This window comes from Falco punctatus (assembly GCF_963210335.1).
Source record: "Falco punctatus genome assembly, chromosome: 4".
Taxonomy (NCBI): Eukaryota; Metazoa; Chordata; class Aves; order Falconiformes; family Falconidae; genus Falco; species Falco punctatus.
The window spans coordinates 40,390,219-40,418,068 of record NC_137583.1 but is presented as its reverse complement, the minus strand read 5'-3'; the positions used below and the strand labels follow the sequence as shown (position 1 = coordinate 40,418,068).

The following is a 27,850-nucleotide window of genomic DNA, read 5'->3' as shown; positions in this document are numbered from 1 at the left end:
GGTCAAATTGTATTTTTACATTGCTATGCACCAGATCTGCCTTACATCCGCTATCGTGACTGTGTGCATACATAGCCAACTAGTAAAGTCTTCAGTGTTCTCAAGCTTTCAAGAGAAGTCATCAATCGGTCAGCACTCTGCAGACCACCAAGCTTCTCCTCATAATAGAGTAGTACCACTGTCATTACAAACACCACTAATTGCTGTCAAAATATTTTTTGTAATCATGACCACGGTTTTATCATGACCTAATATCATTTATCTCTCTGGCTTTTTTGGAACACCTGTTAGTCTCTTTTCATGCTACTACAATGTCAAAATGTGCCATCTTCACCTGCAGTAGTACTGCCCAAACTGCCCAAAGTACAGGCTGAGCAGTACCATGAGAAGTATGAGGTTATTGCACACAGCAGCCTTCCAGAACTCACACCTCAAAATGGGAAAAAGTCTGTAATACTGACAGTGACATTCAATGATCCTTTCAATTATAAGCATATATATATATATATATATATTATTTTTTTTAACCATGCATCATCTGGACAGACAACAGACAGATGGGTGCAGTAAAAGCAGAATGATGAGAATTATGTTTATGTGCCTACCTAAAAGCACTCTTGACAATATGAGCCTGCTACACCAAAAATACAGCCATATGTTTCTTTATTCCTGATGCATAAAACACCTAGAGCTAAAAACTAACTCTGTATGAAAGAAGAATAAAAAATAAACTTTGGAAATTATTCAGGATTAAGGAGAAGAGTTACATACACTGAACAAGTAATACAAATTGGTTTGTTTCTTTGAAAATATTTTCAAAAGCAGTTCCAAAAAAACCAAACCCAGCCAAACAAAATACTGAATCAACCCTCTATATATTGACTGTTTTATTAGTGTTAGTTCTTGAAAAAGATCCCTTAAAAAAAAAAAAAAGGGTCTTTCAAAACTTTGGCTGGAAAGGCAGCTTGCTACAAATGCGTGAGCCTACTGCTCTGGGAACACCAGCTCCCCAGTCCGGGCAGGAAAGTGGCAAAGTCCCCGGCACCAAGTTTCTCTCTTACTATAGTCATCGTGCCTACTACTTACGCAAATGACAGGTTTAGAACTTTTCTTCAGAATTGTTTCTTTTTTCCTCACTTTTCTGCAGCAAAGACTGTTCTACCAAAGCTCTTGAGCAGAAAGAACAATTCCACGAACATCAGCAGCATTACTCATATGCTTAACCATGGTAATATGCTCATACGCCTGCCAGAGTGAAAGAGCATTTATCACAAATTCAAGTGACCAAGGCATTCAAAGAAGATGCTGAAATAACCAAGTAATTTGAAAAAGGCTTAACTGTTATTAAGTGCAACTGTAGAGGAGTCTTTGTATCAATTCCAATGGTGAGCTTTTAGCACTGAACACCCTGATACTGACAAAGACTGAAAAGCAGGAACATTATAGTTTCAGAATAGGGAGTTTACATTTTGCATTTTTAAACTAATGGTTCTCTCATCTATCATAGGTCAAGAAATGAATCATGCCTGCTTAAGCAATGCAGTTTTGAAAGAAATTTCAGATATAGAGGGAAAAGAATAGAAAATTTGCCCATTTTTTTGTTCTTTTTTAATGAAAATTTTGACATTGCTTATGCACTTTAGTTGCTAATAAATACAACCTGAAATCGATGACCAGAACAGGGGAAAATTAAGCTGCCAAAAGGAAAAAAAGAAAAAACAAAAAGCCGTGTATCCATAGCTTTGTGATTTATGACATGATTATTCTTACCAAAACAGCTCAGCTCTGGTCTGCATCTATCACCACGATCAGGAAACTGCAGCACATCAGGAGCGATGCAGTAGCGTGCAGTAGTTATGAGCCCTAACAGAAAACCTGTAGTTAGAGGGTACAGCACATTTCAGTGACTGAAACGTGCTTCTTGTGGACAAAAATAGTCTAATTTGGGTAGGCACTCCAAATCATCTGATCCAAAGAAAGTTTTATCCCTGCAGAAAACACAAGCATCCTTTGACACACTGGATGGAGCGGGGGTGGGAAGGGTTAGCAGATAGTCACCAGTCTTCAGGAAAACTGCCTTTGTAAGGTGCCAGCCTTTTGAAAGGGTCCAGCCTTCCCACCAGATGTCACATAAACCATGCTGAATCCCAGACAGTTCGTGGGACCCGTCACAGACCTATTTCTATAGAGAAGGCAAAAGTTGTATTTAACTTTGCACATGAGGTACCTTTACAGATTTCATCAAAAATATACTTACTGTTTATGAAGAAATAAGATTTCAGTATGAAAGAGAAGCAAACAGTAAAATAACACAAGTATTCCATGTTTGTAGATTTACCTCTGCTAGGTATAATAACTACAACTGATTTTAAATGAAGTTAGTGTTTATTTTACATCAAACAGGAGAACCTTGGGCTGGGTCTCTTTTCAAATGAATTAGTTGTTGTTGTTTCCAGCTGAGTATAATTGATTATGATTACAAAATATAACGTCATGGTCCAGAGAAAGTCCATGCACATTCCACCTCTGATCAGAAGCAAGTAGGAAGCACGGCTGTGACAAGGAAAAGCAGGAGATTCCCCCAAGTGCAGCACACCCTACAAACACTGCTGCCTGTGCTAACAAAATTTTACTTTTCATGGTAGGAAAAAGGACCAAAAAGCGTAAGTGATGAAACCCATAGCCCAGGCACCCAGAATACAGCTCTAAAGAACCATTTGTCCCACATTTCCAATTTGTAAACAACAACAAAAAGTTGGTTTTTTTTTACTACAGTTCTTTCTAGGTGTGATACATCCAAGCAGATAAAGAACCGGGTTTGTAAGCATCACTCCCTTTCCTCCACATTTCTGAATGACCAGCTCCACACATCGTTTTCTTCATCTGTACCCTTCCCTGTGTACTATGAAAATCACAAACCGCAGGTAATGGTACCTTCTCCATCACTCACAGCATCAGGAGCCTCACACCAGTAAGCTGACACACGTGAAATAAGACCACTTATCAATGAAGACAGAGGTCAAAGGCGTCGAAGGTTAGAACAGGAACCTGCTGGCTGCTGCAAATCTCTCACCAGTGCATTTGAGCCTGACACTTAATATTCAAACTGGATTGCAAGCTATGTACTCAAGGATAAAGCTCAGTAATAATAAAGATTCACAGCCTGACAGGCTCAGCATACAAATTCCCTGTGCAGAGCTCATTCTGAATATCTTTTAATCTAAAAAGGAATCAGGATTTTTTCTGTTTTTGAACAAACAACAGCACTTCCCATTTAGTGAGGGAAACAAGGAATGTGAAAATAAATTTTTATTCTATATTTAGATATTGATAAAGAAGTATGCATATTTTATTACAACATAGGTACATTGTGTATGCAGTCTTTGCCTTGCTAATCAGACACAGAAATACATGAAATAAGACATACATTTTGTTTTTGCAGGGCCAAATCCTTTGAGCCAGAAATCCACTACTTTAACCCATTTAAGAATGTGCCCAAATTTCAGATAATTTATGGTATGTACTTAGCATGTCAGCTGTGAAACCTAAAAGTCACTGGATAGAATCTAAACCCCTAAATACATTACTCAAACATTGTGCCTAACCAGCGCTCTAGCCAGTCTAATATTACATCACCAAAAAGTGGCAGTGGCCAGTATTCTTTCATAAACTCCAGACTATTTTGATTTTCTGCCTATCATATAGAGCAAGCTTCTAGCTTCTTGGTGGTATTTACACTTTCTTTTAATTTTTTATCTCTCAGTCTTACTCATCTTTTATTTTATCTGACATTGCTTAGTTCACAGTAAAATACTCATTGTTTTTTTTACAGTGACACTGTAAAGTCACGGCCCATTTATTTTTTCCCTTTCAATGTTGAATTTACATTACAACAACCTTGTTCCGCCCCCTCCCTTCCCCCCCCGCCCCTTTTTTTCCCGAATGTTTATAAATGTAGGAGGCAGTTTAAAATAAATTAAATTATAATTAGATGTCTAACAGTATATAAACTGAAATAGTTACTAAACATTAGCTTCACTTAGAATCTATTGCTTATATTGTATTTTGCTTTGAACATCCACATTTTTATTACTAAACGTACCCCTTTCTTTTAAAATCACATTGCATCCAGCTTAACTACATCTCACTACATCACCTTGTTAGTCATACTTTGAATCATTCCATTTCATTGCCTTTCATATTTAAATTATTCCATTTCTTTTCCTACTCCCCGTATTACCTCTGAAAATGACAAGTCTCACATCGTGCAACAATTCTTTATACTGCAGCCTCACATAACTCCTATTATTGACACTTTATCGTTTTCCCTGTATATTTGCAAGTTTTCCCTAAGAAGTGCCTTCCAAAACAATTCCAAATTTACACATTTAATCCCATCTCTTCGTTTCATTTAAATCCTGTACTCACCAAGACAGCCAGCACTACAAGAACTCAAATTATATTTGTTGCATTAATAAAATACGGGTGTGCTGCTGTACCTGCCCTGAACTGTACAGGGATTCCGCTGGGAAGTCTGCCTCCATCCACCTGCCCACGCGGTTCAGGATCAGAAGGTTTGCTGGAGCCGAGATATAAATGATCATGGCAGAGTGGAATCTGGCTCATGCCATATGTAGTTACAATGAAAATGTTGCTATTTTCAGTATGGGGAGGGAATAAGGACATATCCTGAATCTCACAATCTGAGACACAAATATGATTATTACAGCATTAAGTACTATTCATTCCTACTTTCTCCTTGGCCAAAGCTACATTTCTCAGGAATTTCACTCTAAACCAGCACTCACTTCTCAAACTAAACACATAAATGAAGCTTCTGGACTCCCATAAAAAAAAATAAATTATCTTCTTCACACATTTCTTGACTGAATCTTAGAAAAAGATCATCTCCAATGCCAAGCAACAGATCAGTGTCTTTAGTGCAGATATGAAAGTGCTGTAACGTGAGCTCAAACCAAGGATAAAGTTGTTAAAACAATTCTAAAAATGCATGCTTCTCAAAACTCCCCTCCATGTGGCTTCTGAACAAGAGCCTCTGAAAAATCCTTGTTGCCAATATCATTGCTGGTTTAATGCTCTCGCCAGTACTAGTAACTTTTAGAAGACAGAATCTTCTCAAAACTAATTTAAACTGGAAAGCCGCTCTGCTGTTCCTTGGCTGCTGGACCTAAGAGCAATTAACCCAGTGGTTCTGGGAACATGCCCTTGCTCCAGCCGCTGACCCTCTCCTGCGGGAATGGGGAGGAGGAACAGGAGCCCACCTGATGGCCATGGCAGTGCTGCTCTGCACCGTGGAACTGCCACAGCTTCCCACTGAGTTCCCAAGTGCCCAATAGTATCTGCCAATTAAAATGGTTAAATTATTATCTCTAATTTATAACTCATAAAAAATTACACTCCGAAGATTTAATTCCAAAAGCTGTCACCTATGCTAAAAGGAGCAAACCATAGCCTTCTGTGAAAAAAAGAAACAAATGATTCCGCCTGGATGCAGTGCAGTGTCATCTTCTTTTAAAGGGGTTAAGAGAAATTGTTAGAAGGCTATGAGATAACTGCCTGCTTAAACAGAATTTTACCAAGTCAAATTAAAAATGGCTCAATATTTTGTTACTGAAACCCATCACCTTGAAAGCTGCAGATACTGGATGCTGTTGGATGTTTGGATAATGATTAGTCTAAAGGAATTACGGCAACATTTATATTAAATATATATTTATTTGTAAAAAAATTCTCACCTTGTAAAACATTTTGGAAAATATTTTCATTGTATTTTTTTTTTAATTTTAAAGCAGGATAAAGATCTAGCCTACCAAACCAAACCATAACTATTTTAGTTTTTAAAAACTATAGTTTGTACAAACAATACTTTATAGCTTGAAACGTGCACAGGAAGGAATGATTGAAATCTCATAGACACAACTTCCAGGGAATTGATATCTTTGTCCTGTTTGAACAGCAAAGCTCTTCTGGGTATCACTTAGATCTACACATCATAATTCAGATACTTGTGAATAATTCAAGATGTTATGCTTTAACTTCTATTAGCAATTCCCTTGAAGAGAAGCAGTAAGTAGACATTTATTATAAGCTATAGCATGAATCCATCTAATTAATATTTTGATATACTTTACCTGTCGTACTGTTTGCTCTTGTGATATTAAGTTGGTACTAAATAAATAACACACTCATGCAACTTGTTGTCCTCCTTTTCAAAGATGCTTCAATTTATATAATTACTTTACTTGATTTATTGTTCCACCTTTACTCAAGTTACATATTCTGTTAACGTGCTAGCAATGTAATTAGCTGTTTCTTTGTAGGAAACTTTTTAAAATCAAGTTAGCATATTTACTGCAAAAGGAATACACTGCTTGTACTTTCTTGGAATCAAAATCTCCTTTTAATGGCATGCCAGCAATGTGCTCCATCTTTGCACACTTTCCTTGGCGCATCGAAACAAAACAGAAATGATGTGCTATTATTCAAGCATAAGAAAAATAGAAGCACTCCACTAACAAGTGTCAGAGGTGAATAAAGACATACAAAATGATATGAAAACAACTAAAATACGCCCTCATTTTTCAAATTGGAGTTCAGAAGGCCTTTGGCCAAGCGATTATAAGTTATATATTAAGATTACAAAATTTTGAAATGAAAACAAGCAATACTGAAGCAAAACTGATCTCACATTTACTTATTTGCTACTAGTTTCTTTGGTTAGAAACATGAAGACTCAACACATTAGCCGGCATTCTTCAAATAAACGTCATTCCTGCAGCTTACAGGATAGCGTACTGATGTCATGTAGAAGAGTTTTGGATGTCTGCTCTCCAGACTTGTAAAGATAACACTTAAGGTAAACGAGGGTGGAGCCACAGGAGGAAATACTAAATCAAATTTCTGAAAACAGAGAGAAAATTAACTTGTTTATACTGTCTCCCCTCATTCATTTTCATTTATGAAGGGTATTAATTTTGACTATTAATTAGAGTGGCATCTGTTTCTCACACACTGGCAGGCTACCAGTGAACATTAGAGCATTAACTGTCGATACAGGTGTGGAATGACTGCAGACTCATTTCTGAACTACTCCCCTACCGTACAGACACCAGAGCAACCATTTGTACAGAATTAGCTATCTCAAATACAACTTCACTAAGAACCTATTAAGTGAGGTTTTTCACTATATAGAAGCATTCTGGAAATATTTTCAAAACTTAACATCACTTGGCAGAAGAGACTAGCAATGCTCAAAGATCATAAATGCTGCACATGAAGCAAAACCTCAAAAGCAAGAAATATAACGCAAGTTGTAGAAGTTACTATTACATTTTTTCCCATTAGTTACCTGGCTTTAGGAAAGCATAAGGTTACTACATTGTCTAAGAGAAAACTACCATCGTTATATTTAAAAACTGCTGGTTTTCAAAAGTTTAGAACATACAGTAATAAACTGCACAATATTGCTATCCTTGAGTGGATGTTTTTATTAAGTAAAACTGATAAGACTATTTAGAAAGCAATTACTGTTCAATATTAATATAAAACTATTTTCCCATCAAATTTATAAAAAATGAAAACATATTAAAAATAATTTTGAGACGCAAACTGCACAAGTAATTCAGACCTGTTTGGAAAGACAACTATTACCCAAGACGGACAGACAAAAAAGTAACTTCTGTTACAGTCAGCACATATTACATCTTTGTAAGCAAGAGTGGCAAGTTTTAATTGTATTTTCTTATATACCCACTTTAATTCACATTATTTCCTTTGTATAAGAAATGTGAAAGAAAACAAACTATCAGTTGTTTTGCACTTATCAGAAGACATCTGCGCCAACTTTCGCTGAGCATGGGGGGAGTAACTCCTGTGGCCCCAGTGCTTCCAGAGCTACAGGAGAGAAGATTAGAAGCACCCAAAGTGAAACTTGGAAAGTTTGAGTCCAGGACAACCATGGCAGCGTATTCTGAAATGCTCTATTTTTCAAACAATACAAGAGTTCTAAAACTCTAGCTAGGTGGGAGACATTTTTAAGCCTCCATTATAATTGCTCAAAGACATGGCATTATAACAAACAGCATTTAGCTAGACAATGTAAATATACCTTATTTAATGCACCTGGAAAGAAAGGTGTGGCAGAAGATCACTGCAAACAGCCTGAAGCTATGGAAACAGAATTTATAAGTAGAATGTGAACACTGGTGGGAGCTGAGAGATGGCAAGTTAGACAGGATCTCTGCTCCAGAAATAAGTAGCACTGGTTTCTTTGAGTTTAAAGGTAGCTCTAATTCATGCCTCTGGGAAATAAACTAATAATCTAAATCTAAATTCACTGCCAGGTCTTTAAAAAACAGAGTGCTGGGGTGTTTTTTTTCATGCCTCCACTATTACTGAATGTCAAGCACCTCGATTCAGGCCTTGAGGAAGTATTTCACCATCATCCTCACCAGGGCAGATTCCTTTTGCAAAAAAATAGCTAAAGCCTGCAGAAAAAATGCATATGTCTCTTTTCAGACTCTACAGAACTTACTTAATGAGGACTTTCAATGAAACAAAAATACACTGCTTGTGTAATAAATCAACATTAAATGAGAATATGGTTGATAGAATCGGGTTATCTGACATTACGCTGCTAAACAAACTGAAAATAAACCACTTCAACTTGATAAAAAGTTGTAATTCTCTGTGGACAAAGCCAAAGCCAAAAAATGTAAGGAGCTGCCTGCAATATTTATTTATCATGCTGAGACACTTAAATTAAGAAATCCCATTTAATACCTCCAAAATATTAAAAATAGCTAGAAAATCAAATGCTTACAGCTAATTTCTAATATTTTGCTAAAATGAATGTAGGATGACAACAAAACCAGCTAGATACCATCTACAGAAAAAGAGTAAACTATGCTCCTTCATATGTCGAGATTGGGGTTTTTTTTAATTTTTGAGATATATATAAGCAAACTGTATAATAAGTCTTGGGATTTGATTTTTCAATATTTTTTGTCTTTTCTAGGTTGTCTTTTTATTTCATAAAGAAGTACTTTACCATGTTAGCATGTATATTATATTAGTAGTTGTATAATTATACATGCACTGCAAGGGAGAAATGTGTCTAATATCTCATTTCTTGGGGATTTTCTGCAATGGCTGGTAACTTTGACTGACAGCTTGCCTAACAGAGAAGCAAAATGCCCAGCAAACTAGAGTGTTTATGAATTCTTGAATGTTTGGAATGCTTTTTGTGACTCCAAACATATTTGTGAAAATGCTATTCATATGAATTTTATCTTTATTATTACAGCATTGTTCCAAAGTCTAGGAGTTTCTCCCTGCATGTATCCGTTCTTCTCTAGTGTCAGACAAAAAAAGTTCTATTTACAGCTGTAATGAGAATAAAGCACACATTTCCTTACCAAATACTAGATTGGTAACAATGCAACATCAACATAATTCTCAAATGTCTGCAAGCCATTCAAGAACCTCAATATATCAAGTTTTAAAGGTTTTATGATACTTAGAAACACTCTGAGAGTCTGATGAAGCCAATACTACTAAGAGTGCAACAAGTGAAAGGTGGTGTAAAAATCAATTTTCTTTCGCCTCAGATGATTTACACTTATTCCCAAACAAATTAATTTCACACTAAGTAACTGGTTAATAAAACTTTGGAGCAGACTTATATTACAAAGGTTTGTTCTTAATCCAGGCAGGGATAACAGGAAAACAGCAGTAAAATAACAATTTGGAATTACTCTACAGTTTGTAAAGGCTGGTTTGCCTTATTTCACATCTTTTTCTCACTGAGTTTTATTTCTGAAGTTCTGGAGGTGAATTTAAAAAAAAAAAAACAATGCACCATACAGGTTTGGATTCCAGAAATAACAATGTGTTTTAAAATATTAACAATACAATATAAAAATAAAGGAAGCAAGTATGAAAATATCTTACTGGGAAATAAACAAGCTTAGACCATTAGTCCCCAAACTGACAAGTTATGTGCTTAGTTCTAAATGTATCTGCAATACTAATATTTGTATTACTGAATAATAAAATAAAGAGGACTGCTGATCTACTTCATACAAAGCACATAATTAGATATATTACTGCAGCCCAGCTGGAACAGTTAGGATTTTTCTTGTATGCTATCTGCAAAGCTATTGCTACTACACTGCAATCACTTTTTGCATTCTTTATGACCACAATCAATTCCTGTCTATTGTATGGCTCCTCCTCCATTTACCCACCCCAAGAACAACCAATAATATTTTTTTTTTTGAAATGATGAATACAGAGATAAAAACAGGTTTTTTTAAAAAAATATTCTATTCATAGATTGAAATAAGTATCTTAACAAATAATACATATTAAAAACTCTGTGTAGCTTTACTTTCAGATCTTCTTAAGGGTGCTGAATACAACTGCATCTTCCTACAGCAAGTGATTCTAGAGTTTTATTTTTTTCCTTAGATAACCAAAACTTCAGCATAGGAGATACAAGTCAACAAATTAAAAAATAAAATAAAAGTGATAAAACATTCTTACAGAGCTGCACATAAACAGTGGCTTAAACTCACACAAAAAAGGAAATGTTCCAAAAACTAAGATCAGTTGAGCTTTTTTTTATTGTTATAACTGCTGACTGCAGTTACGATGGGATGTGAGAATACTACTGGAGTATATGTTTTCTCCCACCTCAATTTCACATCATCATGTGGCTTCCAGGGTATTAAGCAAGTGTAAAAATGTTCATAAACAGATGCACAGCAAAAAATAGCAGCTGGGAATATCATCCAAATTGTGCGTAATAAATATGTACAGCACAATCTGAATAATTTCAGAAATATTAATGCATCTCTGGAGTGTCTATTTAAATATTGATAATGTTTTGATAAGTAGTTTTAGTTTTTCAAAAATAGACTTGTATTGTAATTGTGCTAAGAATTTTTAGCCGGCACTGAGATTTAATATGCTTGCTATTGATGGAAAAACATATGAATGCCACCACTTCTATTTCTCTGAGATTAAAAATCTGATTTGAAGCTTCAGTTTTACATTTTCTGATATCATTTAAAGCTGAAAAAAATAATGTTTGTGACCCCTATGTTAATTCACTAGAACATGAAGTAGTAAATAGACTACAATGAGATTCATAATGGTAAATTAAACATATAGTAATGGAAGATAGTAATTGGAAGTTGTTACTTCTTTTCTCATCTTACCTGCACAGGAATGTACTGGACAATACAAAGCTATAACTCCTGTTGGGGGCTCACACTCAAATCACACCACACTAGATTTGCGTGGCAAAAATGCAGTTTTGCTCTTGATATACCGGTCAGATTTCGCCCAAGTATTCTTGAACAGAGCACACCACGGACACCATCTGGAGAAGGCAGGCTCCAGCAGCTTTAGGTTTGGTAGGCTGGATGCACAGCTCAGCTTTCAGATTTGGACAGGATATCTCCACCCGGAGAACTTCATGTTGTTACAGTATCTCCATGCAGGAAGGAAGCCATGGAGTCCAGGACATGAAGGAATAACTACTGTCACCTACTATACCGAACAGAGAGGAAGACTGTGCATGCCCTGAAATACCAAAACGCCTCCCAAAGGCTCAAGGATGATGTCCTCCTGCCTCAGCCCTTCCTCCTCAAACTACCAAAGAAACATTTCAATCAAAACAGAACAAAAAAGCCCACACGCTTGCCAGGTACCATGCCTCCCACCACGACACCTACTGCGTTATGAGTAGCTGGGTCCAAACAGATCATGCAAATCCCAATTTCCCTCTTTCTTCAAGGGGAGACGTTTTGGTACGACTGAGTTCCGATCCATCAAAGTAAACATGAAAACAAAATCCAGCCTACCATTACAGACTGGAATATGAAACTGCAATTCAGAGTGGGGCAGACTGGCAGGGTGAAAGCACACAGGTCGAGGTTGTGGAAAGGCTGGAAGCCAAGTAACTTATTGCTCTCCTGTTGCTAGCGTACAAAAAATGATGTGATTTAGGAAAAATTTTGTTTGTCTGCCCCCAACCATTTCAGGGAATTCCAAATGAACAAAAAAGTAAAAGAGCGATTTAGGAAAAGCAAATAAATTAAGGTTTGTTACATAACAAATTGAGAGATCATTTTTTTTAACAAAGAACAACTAGTGGAACATTTGACAACTCCATTTCCAAGCATCTTACTGCACCAATGATTTTTCTTGACACTGTGTATGGTTATTAACAGATTCCATCACAGACTGAAAAAATGTAAATATTAAGGGACTCTACAAGAAATTAATAACAAAATGAGAAAATCCTTGTGTTTCAATGCATTCAGGTTAATTATTTCAAGCTGGTTGACGAGGGCAAGATAAACCTTCGTTTTAACCTTATCATTTCTAGGTAAACTATAAAAGGTAATGACCTACAGACTGTATTCAAGCTTCCCAGACTACCTTCACAGGCGATCAGCTGTGGGTTTAACCTATTGAAAACTCTATGATGTACACTGGCAGATCACATTATTCCTCTTGCATATAGAAGATGATAAATTGTGATGCAGTAATTATAATTGTCCTAGCTTACCACAAATTTCCATGTTTTAAAAATCCCTCCAATTCCAGAAATGCAATTATTTAAGAACCCTGGTTTCAATTTGTATTTTAATTGATTCTTTGGTTTGAGTGAAAAATAAGCTGAGCCTATTCAATTCTGAAGGTTTTGCTCATTCAGAAGTGTTTCTGACAAGCCTTTTTACTCATTCCTTAGTCTCCAGCACTCAGTGAGTGCCAGGAAAAGAGCTTCTAAATAAACTGGGAGAGATTTGGGGATCACAAAGATTTGGTGGCCAAGTACAAGTACTGCCATTTTGTGATCTAATGGAATGTGGCTGTTGATACGGCAAAAGTCCAGACTTCATTAGTCAGTTGGGTAACATTCTGCTTCAGTGTCATTCTGAGAAAAAAACACTTCCCATAATACAGTTTCTTTTGATATGTGTCAACTTTGAAACACCTTTCTAAACAATATGCTTCTCAAGAACCTTCCATAATCCATCCATAACTCCCTACTGGCTTACAACATCGGTAGAACAAGCTATGGACCCAATCACAGGCTGTATTGGAAACTTTCACACCTTTTAAATGCATCTTTATCAACCTTCCAAGTAAGGTCACACATCATTTTGGTAAACTGTACTACATCACACTCCCTCTGCTTCTAAGTGTTGCCTTCAGTATACAAATCACTGCTCACCATATCTGATTATTTCTCTACTTGATGATCAGGCCCAACTTTTCTTTCATTCTGCTACTACTTTTGCCAGTCGTTTTTTTTTCCTTCCACACATACCTACAAATTTTCTGTATCAGAATTAAGTTTATTTCCTAATCATGGTGTGGTTTTGCTGAAATGTCAGCAAATTTGCAAACGAAAACGAAAGTCTCAATATAGTCAAGGCAGATGGTCTGATGGGGAAGCCATCTCTACAGAACACAGACTTTAACAGAAGCTCTTCGCCAACCAAACAGAACAAGATATTCCACTGCTTTTTGTTGATTTAAGGTCTATGACACACTGCAGCTGTCACAATGAAGGGTAGACAGAAAAGGCAGTCTAATGACTCCAAAAATGCATTAAACCATACAAGTTTTATACAGCATTCACTTGGCATCTGTCTTCTGTAACGTCTCCATATTATATAAGGTATTTCTCTCCCTCCTTGCTCTTTAGAGAGATATGAAGTTTAATGTACTGACTGGTACTTAACAATCAGATTTTGTCAGCTTTTGTGCTGAACGCCATCCTCCCTCTCCCATTGACTTTCACAGCACCATTCACGGTGTAAATTACTGCCTCATTTTCAGTGAAGGTGACAGATCCGTGTACTACCTCAGTGCACTGAACTCGGGAACTAGGCGCTGTCAGCCAAAGCACCGTGATGCCACATAAATCCTCAGTACTGTCACAAGGGGCATCCCCACCTTCCACTTGCCTCTCTGCTGCTGCTGGTACTTACACAGACAGCACCCCCACCCCCCCACCCCTGGTGCTGGAGGGGACTGTTTCCCGGGAGGGGTTTTGCTGAGGAAGCCCAGGAAGGGTGAACTTCCACAGTTCTCTGACCCATTTCGCAAGGAAGGCTCTAGGAATGCGCTACCCAGGCTGGGCTGGTTGCAGCACCAGTTAAATTGACATGTGTCAGAGTAAAGGTATCAGGCAATCACTTGCCTACTCAGCAAAAGAGAACAAATAAACAATAGATACATATTAACCTCTGCAACACTGGGCAATTTTATAACCGTTACCCAGGCGTATTGCTATACATTCAGGTGTGCTGCTGAGTGGATGCTCCCTGTTACAGAAGAAACTGGGCCAGTCCCCAAATCCATGCATCTTCAAATTTAAACAAGAATGGAAGGAGCACAGGGAAGAACAGAAAATGTTTGCTATTTAATTTCTACTACTGAACAGGACATGACTTACAGTGGGATTGCTGCTGATTTAACAAGTTCTGTAGGAAAGGACAATTTTCTTCCGTCATATATCATTTCTCAGCTGTGTTGAACTTTACATCCACTGTGCCATTTTTTTCATACAATCATCATAGAATTATAGAACCATTTGGGTTGGAAAACACCCTTGAGATCATTAAGTCCAACCGTTAACCCAGCACTGCCAAGCCCATCTCTAAACCATCTCCCTAAACACCGCATCTATGCGTTTTTTAAACACCTCCAAGAATCAAACCCCCTTGTAATCTCATGATTTCTATTCACACTAAGACTAACATTTCTCATCATTCCATCAAAAGTAATAGGACAGTTGTTCAGAAAGACAAGCCTGACCCTCCCAGCAGTCTGACAGTGTGTACACACACAGGTGTAACTGCGTGGCCCAACCATTTTGCAGCACTGACCACCTAGAGAGTGGACTGATTTATGTACTACTCATAGTCTCACAGTTGTAAAGTGAAAATGATTTTGTATTTTATCAGCCCTTTGTAATCTAACCACTCCTTACCTCAACTTTCAGTGGCAGTCTGATCTGAGATACGCATTTTTTCTCTGCAAGACAGGCCAACAATACTGAAAGACCTGAAAAAAGCCTATGCTCAAACATACAGGTAATATATGCCTGTGTACTAGCCAAAACCAAAAAATGATCAAAAACTTCAACCTGTTCCAAAATTATCCAACCTGCCCACCTGCCAAGTACCCACCACACACAGCTCTGCTCTCCTGCAGGTAAAGCTCTACAGAAATCCAAAGTGGCCAGTTTAATGGGCTGATGCTACAATGAATCTGGCAAAACCATATCCAGAACATTGAAAATGAAATTACCAAGTTGCTGTCTTGTAAAACTTACTTAATTCTCAAACAAATCTTTTCCCTCAGACCAACAAGACTTTATCACATTATTAAAACGTGTGAGATCATAACATGTAACTCAAATTGCATTGAATCATATTTATCTGAGTGTAATTCGACTGTTAACAGGAGCTACAAAAGGAATTTATTTGGTTCAGCATACCACATTAGTCAGCACAGAACTGAATAATTCGTTCGTAAGTTCAATAGCATTAACAAAATTCCAAAACAACTGCTGGTGGAAAAACTTTATTTTCCCTACTCTGCTATTTAAAAAGATATTCAGGTCAGATGTTCAAGATTTGAATGAGGCAGATGATTAGTGAAAGCCATTAGCTGCAGAAGCCTTTCTGTCAGCAGAAGGAATAAGCATGTGAGAGGCGCAGGCTGGAATATCTGCAAACAAAATGCACCTCCATCCTGTACTGAGAAGAAAAGCTCCATTCAGCTCAGAAACAGCAACGATACACATGCTCCAGCTTTGGCAACACGCTGAATGCGAGGCATAAGACAAGTCGCTATTTTAAATAAAAAATTCTGAATCACTTTGTTTATATATAAACCATCTGAGAGCATACATTAATATTTTAGACCTCTTCTCATCATTGGGAAAAATTCTAGGACACACACTTGCATTCTTCATTCACATGTGAGGAACTGAAATAAAATGGCTTTGTCACTGAAGAGAAATAGATTTTTAAATTGGATGAAACATTTCAGTTTTGAATCTAGCAGCAAGCTCCTCTCCTGGAAATATTTAAAGATCAACTCGAGGATAATTTCAGTGCTAAATTACCCTATTCCTTCCTTTCTCTTCATCAGCCTCAGATTTTATTTATTCCACTTTTTCCTGACATATTAATATATTACTGAAAACACACTTTCAACTATTCCAAGAAAAAAAACAGGTTTTTGTAAGTAATTTCATCTTTTACAAGAAATCATTTTAAAATAATGTTACAGCTCAAGTAAATTTACAGTTCCTGCAACCAACATAGAAGTATGCACTTTCCATTTTAATTTCAGTTGTGTATGCAACTGTCTGAAGCAAACACTGAAGAAGTCTTTCTGAAGAAGTTCCTAATCAGTAACAGCAACAGAGATTAAAATCTATAAACAATGTTAAGTGAGAATAAAAGAATTACGTCAGATTAAGAATGGATTATTTGGATTGTAAAAATCAATTAAAAGAACCCTTTTAACTATAAAGAGGGAGACAGAAAAATTATCACCATTATAACCACACTACATACAGATGGCATGGAATCTGAGCGCAAATTATTTACATTGATTGTTATTGTAACAACTGACGTGTTTATTTCAATCACGGCGGGGGGGGGGGGGGGGGGGGGAATAAAGAAAAAAAACCCTAGGTCCGTGTACCTTTTGAAAGAAAATAAGTTGTCTGCTGAAGTATGAAGAACAAAGAGGAAAAATAATTGCAGGAATTTACAAAATAAGATTATACTATTTACATTACTTATATAACACAAATATATATATATATATTAATATATATATATATTCATGAATTTATACTGGTTTTTTGGTAAGAATTTCTACTACAGAACCATAGACTGATGTAGCATGATGTAGGTCTGGAGAGACCCTGGAGGTCCCTGGTCCCACACCCTGCTCCCAGCCAGTGTAGGCAGAGCCGGCCACTCGGGGCTGTGTGCAGGTGAGTTTGGAATAGCTCCGAGGATGGAGATGCCAAGCCCCTCTAAGCCCCCCCTTTTTCTGCTCTAATGGTAAAACATACCTTCAGAATAACGCACGTTCTAACCTAAGGACGTGCCTTTTCACCTCACCACAAATTTCAGATAAACTTAATTGGGTTTATTACTCTGAATTTGTTCTGTGTTCAGCCATGAACAGAAGAACCTATGAAATGGACCTAAAGTTGTGAAATAATGAGATAACCTAAAGTAGCAAAATATCCCAGGATTAAGTAAGCAAACTACGCATAGCTTTGGTATCAAGAACATACAAAGGCTTTGCAGATTATTTAAATTACATTATGTAACAAATCCAGTTATAAACAGGAAGCTTTCTGCAAGTAATTTGAATATTCTGATCCCAGTCCTGTCTGACTTTCAATGAGTTCTGAGCCAGTTATGTTACCAAATCGCCACTGTGTTTGTTAAATGCTTAATTTCACCATAATAAATGATGCAATATTACTAAACTATGAAGTACCATTTTTTTGCTGTGAGAAATGAAGTTACATTCAGCTTATCTTCCTCTAAGAACTATTCAAGTTATTAATACAATTTGCCACTGGACTAAATTAGAAATCCCTATGAGCACTCTCAGTGTTCCAAACCTGATGCAAGTTTGGGGTTTTTGTTGTGTTTCGGGTTTTCATCTTGGTTTGTTTTTTCATCCAAATTGATTGCTTTCCTCCAGGAAGGATGTTCACAGAAGTTGTGGTTAGTGCTTGGAAATGCTGTTACTTTAATTTGCCATCCAGTGGTGACCTGCGATATCCCTAGAGGTCCAAGGACTGCAGTCTTAAAACTGAAAGGAGACACAGCAGCCTTCCATCAAATTAAGCGACCGGTTGAAATATGGGTCACTGAGTCTGCTGTGGCAGCTGCAAACTGCAGGGCAGCTCCAGTAATAGCAAGGCGGCGAGCTGCCGTCCATGGAGTGCCCCTCACGCCTGCCCCAGCACCTTGTGAGTCATCTGCAGGAAAATGCAGGAGTTTGAAATGGATATGGGGATGCAAAACATGGCTAACTCATTTTTATTACCTTCTAGTGAATACCTCCAACATAAAAATTAGGAGTTCTGTATCACCCATACAGTTGATCCCCCACTGAGATTAAGAGAAATAAAAGCATGGTTTTGTTACAAAAAGCTATTTCATAAGGAAAAAAGGGCATCATCCTATGTCCAACACCTCTTTCTTACAGAATCCCCTTGAAATTTGAATGACAGTCCAAAGACATTTTAACTTCAAACAGTAACAATATCAAGCAATACTTGGAAACTCCTAGTCAATATACAGTAACTAGTCCAAAAATTAAAATACAAACAATCTACTTTCATGTGAGGAGAAAGGAGAGGAAACAAAGATATCATCAGTCATGTCAGCCTACCATTAAACTAGAACGTAGGTACTAACATCAAAAATAGACATACTGACTACAATTTATGCTTCCTGCTATGGAATTGTAATCCAGCCGAGACAGAAACACTTTAAATTTGAACAGTTCATGCTAGGGAAATTACTAAAAACTAATCTACTGTACCTAACTTAAAATTTTTATCAGCTTTGAGAAACCCTTCTCTCAAAGACACTTTGTAAGTAAAATTGTATTTGTAGTGAAGGCCAAAGGACAGACCAAACGAGCTTATTGAATTAAAATTTTACAACTAACAAAGCAGCTGACTGCCTTCGTTCCTGACACGGATAGGTGTCATTTGAGAACCAACCTCATGGTTTTTTTCCTCTCAGAAATAACACGCTCATTTCCTGCAGTATTACATTTTTCGATGAAGTTGTCAATAGCTACTGGTCTATGAACATCATGAAATATATTTTGCTCACAGCCCTGTAAGTCAGACAATGATTCTGCTGTGTTCTCAGTCGGGTGGGTGTCAATAGGGAACAGCTTTCTTCTTGACACTGCGGTGTACAGCGGGCCCTGGTTGGGGTAAAGAATCTGACTTATAGATTTTTTTTCTCAGTATACAGAAATTGAAACATACATTCCATAAGATGACAGTATAAAATGTAAGGTTCCCAAAGAGAAAACTGCCCACAGCTGATCAGACATGAATATAAGGGATTTAATCTACACTGGGAAATTTAGGCACTGACAAACCCGATCAAAATCAATATTAACAGCTGAATTATGCATCTGAAGTTGTAAATCATTTCACTACGAATAATGTCACAAATGCCAAAGTCTGAGTATCTTCCAAAAAGTCTGTAGCCAACTAATAGCAGACTTTTACTACTAGAAGACATTTTGGCAGATGGAATTGGACAGCATGTTATAACTTGATAAGTCTTTGAAGTAGACAACAGAAATAAATTCCTAAGGTTTCATCTCCTAGCAGGCATTCCGTTGCACAGTGAAACATTGCCGTAAGTACTCCGAATGAGGCATTAAATCCACCTCTGTAAAACATACAAAAACTCCCCCAAAAACTGCTACATAAGTAAATAGGTGACCTGAGCAGGCCACTGAGGTGTCACATCTGGGAAATACAAATCCACTGCACAAGTCAACATCCTAAAACAAGAAGTATAATGTTAGAATAGAGAGAAAATTAACTTCAATAAAAGGTCTATACAAGTGTATGAAATTACCAAACACAGGCATTTAGAAAATTATATACTTAGTAAAATTAATTTTGTCAAAAGAGGAAAAGGAGGTCTATCCACAGCAGAATAAGTGTTTCAAGATATTATACACCAAAATTATGACTGCTTTGAAATGTTCAAACATGTCTGAAGAGAAAAACAAAACCATTGCCTGCTGTTACTCCTTCCAAATAACAATAGCTCCAACCTGTATATGAGTAACTGTCCTTGGAAACTTTTGTGTAGAACATGAAAAAAAATTAGAAGGCAGGATGGGTGCATCAGAATAGAAATAAAGGCTCTTTAGAAGAGTACTGCTTTTGTAAAAAAAGCAGAAAATGGAACTAGGTTAGATCTTGAATTCTCAAAAAGAGATGGGGAGACTGGAACATGAAAGACACCTGAACATCTAAAGACTTTTTTGTGTCTGTGCAGAGAGACAAGAGCTGCTTCTACTGCCACAAAAGCATGGCAAGCTGTGGAACTCCTGAACTGTACTTGGTTGGTAAATACAAAGAGGACCGAGTTGAAAATTGGCCAGATTTTACATCTCGATATGTTTACTATATGCTTTGATTGTGGAAGTGAACTACAGGCAATAATTTGTCAGTAAATGTATTACGATGATGACAACCAATTCCCCATTTTTTTGCCATAACATGAAGAATGCTGTAGCCTTACAAGTTGAACCCACCATCTTCTCAAATGACAACTCAGAGCAGCAAGTGTCTATCTTTACACAAATCAAGGACCATGATCCATTTCAGTATGTCCTGGCCTATCGTGGTTTAACACTAGGCAGCAACTAAGTGCCACCCAGCCACTCGCTCGCTCGCTCCCCCCTGGTGGGATGCAGGAGGCTATCAGAAGGGTAAAAGAAAGAAAACTAGTGGGTTGAGATAAGGACAGTTTAATAACTGAAATAAAATAAAATAAAATAAAAACAATAAATTGTAATGAAAAGGAAAATAACAAACAGAGACAACTAAAATCCAAGAAAAACAAGTGATGCAAATTAAAAACAATTGCTTAGCACCAACTGCCCAATGCTCAGCCTGTTCTCCAGCAGCAGCCCCCCCGCCAGCTTTCCCCCTACTGTATATACTGGGCATGATGCCAAACGGCAGGGAATATCCTTTTGGCCAGCTGCGGCCACCTGTCCTGTCTATGCCGAGGATGCACAGAGCCCCGCGTCCAGTCACAGTGGGGTGCTTCTGCCATGCATTACCCGTCAGGCTCCCTTCAGCCTCTGGTACAGTTCTCTCTTGGGATCCCCCTGTCACTCCAGAAATACAGATGGGTTCTGCCCCTGTGCAGCTTGCTGGCATTAGGGCACAACGTGCACCAGTGCCCACAGAGCCTTACACGCCTGTAGGTATGATCTTCCACGCCATCAAATCCACACAGTCCAGTAAACCCTGTCCTTCCCTTCCTCCACCTGGCTGGAGGCAGGGCTCCTTTAGTCCTGGTCATAGTAGCCGTTACTCTCCTCTTGTAAATACGAATCAGAAGTCCCTTTATTAAGATTGGAAATAAGATCTGCCCTTCTACTCTACTAATTTCTGTGAATCTGCCCACGGGAAACTGGAGCAGCAATACTGTGGCAAGAACCCCGCTTGTGACTTTTTCCTTGCAGCTCACGTGCCTGTGCCTCTAAGGTCAAGGTAGATTTTCCATCCTCACATGCTCTCTACGGTCATGCAGGTAAAACCCCAGGGTGGCCCATGGCTTGTAGCCATTATATTCCCGCTCTTGAGCAGAGGAACATTTACTCCTAATAGCTAAGATACTGGTCTGTACAGGTGGGGAGTAGGACATGTTCTCTTTGCTAGAACTCCCAGGGCAGATTCTTCACAGCCAAGATGCTGGCCCATAGGGAGGAAGAGAGACTTTCCTCGTATTCCCAGAGTGGGCCTGCCAATTTGTCCATTTGTCCCTCTCCATCTTTCCACTGCATTACTGCCAATGAGTTGGTGCACACCCATGGTGCGCTCTGTACAAAATTCCACCACACAGGACACGTACACTGGACTTCAGCTGGATTACTGGAAAACTGTTTGCTGTCATCATAAATCACCTCCAGCATGGTCAGTTCCCTCAGGTACTGGATACTTCTCTTCATGGTGGTCCACTTGCCTGGGTGACACATAATATCCTCCTTGAAGGGACACCTTTCCTTCATGCCTGACAGGAGTGGCCTCCAGAGGCTGACAGCTTGTGCCACTTTTCCAATCGCTTTGCTAATGCCCCTTCCCTAGAAGGGATTCCAGCTGCTTGGCTTCCCTACCCTCTAACTCCAGGCTACTGGCCCCGTTATCCCATCATCAGAGCAGCCAGGTGACAATGTGCCACCTGAATGATGTCCTGATGCTCACTCAGGGATAGGGAACAGGTGGTTACTGCCTCTTTTATGAGTGCTGCCTCTTCCTCCTCCTCTTCTCATGATAGCTCTGCTTTGGACTAGACTGCATCGTCCACTTCTTCCTTCTTCCACTTCTTAGGAGGAGTTTCTTCCCTTACTAAACGAGCTGACTGTCACATTCAGGATTTCATGTGCACAGGGGCAACAGATCCCAGCCTGGGCTGGGGCTCTGGCTCATCTGCCGTGCCTGTGTCACCAGTGCTGGTGCAGCCACAGTGCCTGTTGTTTTGTCATCAGATCCAGAGACCTCCTCCCTCCCTTGAGGGTGCTGGATAGTGTTGAGCAGGGCTCCGTCAACATGGTCAACATGGGCCAGGCTCCAGCAGTTTGCAGTGATTTCTGTTTCTGGAATTGCCAAGGGGACAGCATACTTTTTTTGAAGTATTTTAATAGTTTTTCAGGATCCTGCACTTGTTCAGGAGTGAAGTTCCAAAATACTGGGGATGCCCACTGGTCTAGGTACTTGCCCATGCTATCCCACACACCCTGCCACTCATAACCACCCAGCCTTGAGGCAGATCTCTATATGACATTCTTAAATAATTGTTTAACCTTATACAAGACCTGAAACACATTCATAAGACATAGCAATAGGAACATGCTTGTTTGAACATCTTAAAGATATTCAAAATGATCCAGAGCTACTGTAACTAGCCTGGAGAAGGGGAAGGTGAAAGAAGAAAGGGAAGGTGAAGGAGTGGGGGAAAGTGTCCCTCCTTGCACCCCCCCATAGATTGGCTCTCTGAGGAGAAAAGCTAAAGGGTGTAATTATTAATAGTTTCCAAGAGATGGCTCCCAAAGTACAGAGATGCAGCAATGCTGAGTACAAATACCAGATCAGTCTCATGACCAGTCATTTTATCATATCATAAACCAGTGTTACACAGTACATCAACATGATAACCTTAATCCAGCCCCCAGAGGTGATAAACAGCACAACAGGGAACAAGGCAGCAAGTAAGGTGTTACACAGCACGCCTCTGAGAACAGCCACCACAACTCAGGCAGCGAATAAATCAACATTGGGACCAGTGACTATTACACTAATATAATGAACGCTTATCACAAATCTGTGTTAACTGGCCAGATCTGTCGTCACCTCAAACCTCCAAGTCCCAAGGTGGGCATCAAAAAGGACCGTCATGGTTTAACGCCTGGCCGACAACTAAGCCCCATGCAGCTGCTCCACACTCCCCCTCAGGGGCATAGGGGAAAGAATCAGAAGGGCAAAGGCTGCTCACTCGCTCCCCCCTGGTGGGATGCAGGAGACAATCGGAAGGGTGGAAGTAAGAAAACTTGTGGGTTGAGATAAGAACAGTTTAGTAACTGAAATAAAATAATAATATTAAATTGTAATGAAAAGAAAAATAACAAAAACAGAGAGAAATAAACCTAAGGAAAATAGTATGGTCTGGGTTAGAAGGGACTTCTGGAGATCATCCAGTCCAAGCCCATCACTTTGCTAACTAGTGATGCAAGTTAAAAACAGTTGCTCACCACCAACTGACCAACGCTCAGCCTGTTCTCCAGCAGTGTCTCCCCAGCCAGCTTTCCCCTCAGTTTGTATTCTGAGCATGATGCCATGTGGTCTGGAACATCCCCTTGGCTAGCTGGGGTCAGCTGCCCCCCCGTGTCCCCTCCCAGCTCCTTGTGCCCCTCCCCCCCCAGCCTGCTCCACTGAAAAATCCTTGACTGAGCACTGCTAAGCAACAACTAAAACATCGGGGTGTGACCAACATTATTCTCATCCTAAATCCAAAACACAGCGCTGTACCAGCTACTAGGAAGAAAATTAATTCTATCCCAGCCCAAACCAGGGAGGAACCCCATTGTTTCACCTTTGGAAACAACATGTCACTGTGCACTGGAAAGCAGAGAGAAAGCTCTAAAGACAGTGGAAGCGAACCACAGCAGCCTAGGCACAAATCCCCTTGTTCAGCTGTACAAAGGTCCAACTCCCAGCTCCTAGGACATGCTGAGTGAGAGACTGCATTCATTTTGTTCGCATGGAAATGGTGAATGGCAACATATATTGATTCAATGAGCTATAAAAGCCCTAGGATTCACAAAAATAAGCATTCCCTCTCTCTCTCATGTTCTGTTGAACCTTTCCATAATCTACATACATCCATGAACACATCCTTAAATATCAACACTAAATCACTTATGACTAGCATTAAATGGTATTTCATCAGCAGGGCATATATCATTCTCTGGCATGTAGAAGATAAGGCTTTATTTCCATAATTCTAAACACCAGAGTAAATTATTTGAAACCAGTAAAAAACCACAAACAGTTAGAATGTTAAATTGGCATTTTAATTTATATTACAAATTGGAACAAACTAATGAACCCAGCTTGACCTCAGAAACTTATATAATGAATTAGATAAAACCTGTCCTATATCTGAGTATAAACACACCAGGCTGTATCATTCGCTAATGGAGAGCTTACTTGCTTTTAAAAGGTCTGGTATGCTTTTTATTTTTGAGTTATTCTATGCCTGTGGTCCCTGAGAGCCTGATTTGACTTGTGCTGGCTGTTGGTGGGCCCATGGGAGTCATTATGGCAGCTGCAGATAAATGAAGTGTATGAAATGGCCTTGAAAGCCTTCCTTTTCCTTCTTCAGGACAAAGTACATAGATGGTGAAGGTGAGTCACAGCCTACATCTGCTGCAAGTTGATTTTAGGTCAGCTTTATGCTGTGGTTATAGTCCTGATTCTGAAAACCATATAAAACCAATACCTAATTCCTATTCTTTTTCACAGATCCTGTGTATATACTTGGGTTTGCCTCACTACACCTAGTAAGGTCAATGCATAAAATACTGGATTTTATTTGCCTTGAGCTCCACCATGATTTCCTGTTTATCACCTATGCAATTGTTCTCTGTAATGATCAAGGATTAACAAGGTAACAACATATCCATTTGTATCCATTTGGTCAATCAGCCTTTCTTTTCTTCACCCCCATCTGTCCTTCAGTGAGGTACACGACCTGCCTCATTTAATATTTAATTGGTATAGCTGGGGCTGTGCATTAAAAGTTAGCTCAGGATTTCCTTCTTGGGAAATGCTTTATTTGCAGCACAGTTAAATTTGAGAGCCCTCACTAGTGATAGTCATGGCTGAATCCACGAATGTGAAGGAGATATCAGAAGCCCCATGTAGCACATAAGCACTGGAAACAAGGAAGTCAGGATCTCCTCTAGAATGACATCTTGTAGTTGATGGACTTTGGTGGCTAAGAAAATACAAAACTTTTCCTGTCCTCAAAAACATATGTAAAGACACCATCTTGTTGAATTTTCTGGTGCTTTAACAGGGTCTAGATAGTTTTCAGTGCAGCCTTTTCCCCAGGGGAACTGGTAGGACCCTTGTCTTGCAGCTGGTCTGTTGCAAACAACTACACTTTTAATTTGTAAGAATTCAATTTTTCAAACCTCTACTACTGAGCAAATGAAACAATGGCTTAAAAAATACTAGAAAGATGCCCATAGATACAAAAAAAGTCATTGAATTTACATAACAAACCACATTAGAAAAGTCAAAAAAATAATAAATATGGTTGGACTGAAGACAAAAAAAAAAAAAAAAGGCAAGCTTCACAGGTGACAATGACAATTCATTGAATGAATATCATCTTTCTTGCTACTGCTGGCTAGAACCCCATGTTAACAGCAAACACAGCCAGTCCACAGTTATTTTCCAGAGCAGCTCAGTGTGCTCCATCATACATATATATCCATATCCATATACATACATCAGGGTATGAAACTACTAGAGTACAAATTTCCATGCTTCAATCATCTTGGGTATTTTTCTGTTACCAAGCCACCCATCTGCCCTAAGTACATACAACAACCTTGGCACTGGCAGGTTTAGTAACCTACACATTGCAGAAATCGGGTATTTTTAACAGTTCCTGGAATATTTTCTCTCCAGCCAACCTAATCAAGATCATTTACAAAATAAATGTTTAGAACAAAAAGCAAAAAGAATGAAATACCCTCTTTCCCCTAACACTCACATAACCATAATATGGTATACAAAGTCTACTATATACGGAACTTGGTAATCCATCCCGAAGTAATTGCCTACAGTAGTTTGAAAGATTACCTATTTCGCTAGAAGAAGAAAAATACAGGAAGCTGGAACTCAAATAAAAGAACAAAGTTAATGAGGTAACTTTGGTAAAAGTATGACATGCGTTTAAAAAACATGAGAGAAAAAAAAAGCCTCTAGGACTTGTCAGTAAGTGCTTTGCACTTTCAAAGGTTCTCATCAGGCTTTTAATACATCCATGCATACTTCCCTTAAAACTCAACAGTTCTGCTGAGGAACCAAAGGAGCAACACCCTGAGAAAAGAGTAAGTCTTTCACTATTAGATGAGCAATTTAAATTCAGCCTAAGGAAGCTGTAACTTGAAAATTGAGCCTAAGAAAGTTCTGTGTTCACATTATCATTTTAGTGTCAACCTTTACCATTTTAACTGGTACATATGCTGAGAAAATCTATTTTTTAGATTTCATGCTACAATTGATACTGTCAAGAGAAAAGGTGAGAGGAAAGGCATATATTAGCTGCAACAGTTTCAATTCCCTTTATTCACCTCTGCTATGTTAAAAGAAAAATTAGTGTTAGAATAAAGTGGGCCACTTGATATTGTTTCTTCAGTAAGAGACAACAATCTGCAAACCTGGTAAATTTCCAGATAAACAGTTTTAATTAAAATACCTACATTATTTAACATTTTATGCTTAGAATGTTGTGGGGTTTTTTTATCAAGGTAACATGTATATTGGTATACTGCTGATGTCAGATTCTCTTCCATAAATAGTCTTTTTGTTAGCTGCTTGGATGCACAGGTGAATAATGACTGATGTGCAAGCCTCCTGGGGCAAGTTTTCAACCTGTACCTTCTCCTGGGAAGCACGTGTTTCCTGCAGAACACTTGCAGCCCTTTATTCTACGCTAACTCACCTAACTGCTTCAAGCTGCTTTTCCATTTGCATTATTCCCTACCTTCTTACACATTTAGAAAGAAACCATTACCCTTGTGGCTGCAAGACTAATCAGTATCATGACTTCACACATGCCAAAAACACTAAAGTAGGAAAAAAGGGGGGGAGGATAAAACATATTAACTTACAAATTAGGTATTTACAAACTCTAAGTTCTCTTTCCTTTAGAGGGAAAGGTTTTCTGGGGCTTACCTCATTCAATAAAAAGTATTGGTTTTATAATGATATAAAAAAAGATACTGTTTAATCTATTACAGCACGCCAATTTCGTACAGGCAAACAGAATCCTCTCACCTCCAATGTACCAGGCAAACTGTGAGACGAACAGACCAAACGGGAGCTCACTAGATTGAATTCCCTTTTTCCCTTCATATTCAGAGGAAACATTTTGAAGAGGAGATTTGAGAAGCCATGCATTCAAAGGGATTGAAGGTTAGCATCAGTTCCCATCATGTTACCAGTACCTAAGTTTTCAAATTGCTATGCTTCTAATGCAGAATTTTTAAGCAATGAATAAATGGATGAAATGAATGAATGAATAAAACAGAAGTGAAACTTTGTTTTATTTTTTTTTAATTCAGTAGCTGATTTCTGTTCTGAGAAGCATACCCTTTCTCTTGTCCTGATTCTCAGAATTTTCTTAGACAAGGAATCAGGAGGAAAAGGAAGGTTTCTAATATAGCTCCACCTGAATGCAAG

The 27,850-nt window shown here is 38.5% G+C and overlaps 1 protein-coding gene across 15 annotated transcripts in view; it reads right to left on the bottom strand.

The window, feature by feature from the left end:
* RBFOX1 (RNA binding fox-1 homolog 1) overlaps positions 1–27,850 on the bottom strand; it is a 1,334,594-nt gene that overhangs the window by 775,587 nt on the left and 531,157 nt on the right. The window contains exon 1 of one of the 15 annotated variants that reach the window (XM_080382969.1): positions 1,771–27,850. This exon is cut by the window's right edge and continues 25,813 nt beyond it. The exons of the other annotated variants lie outside the window; for them this stretch is intronic. The gene's annotated coding sequence lies outside the window, so the exon portion shown is untranslated. The remainder of the gene's footprint in view (positions 1–1,770) is intronic. 15 annotated transcript variants of the gene reach the window in all.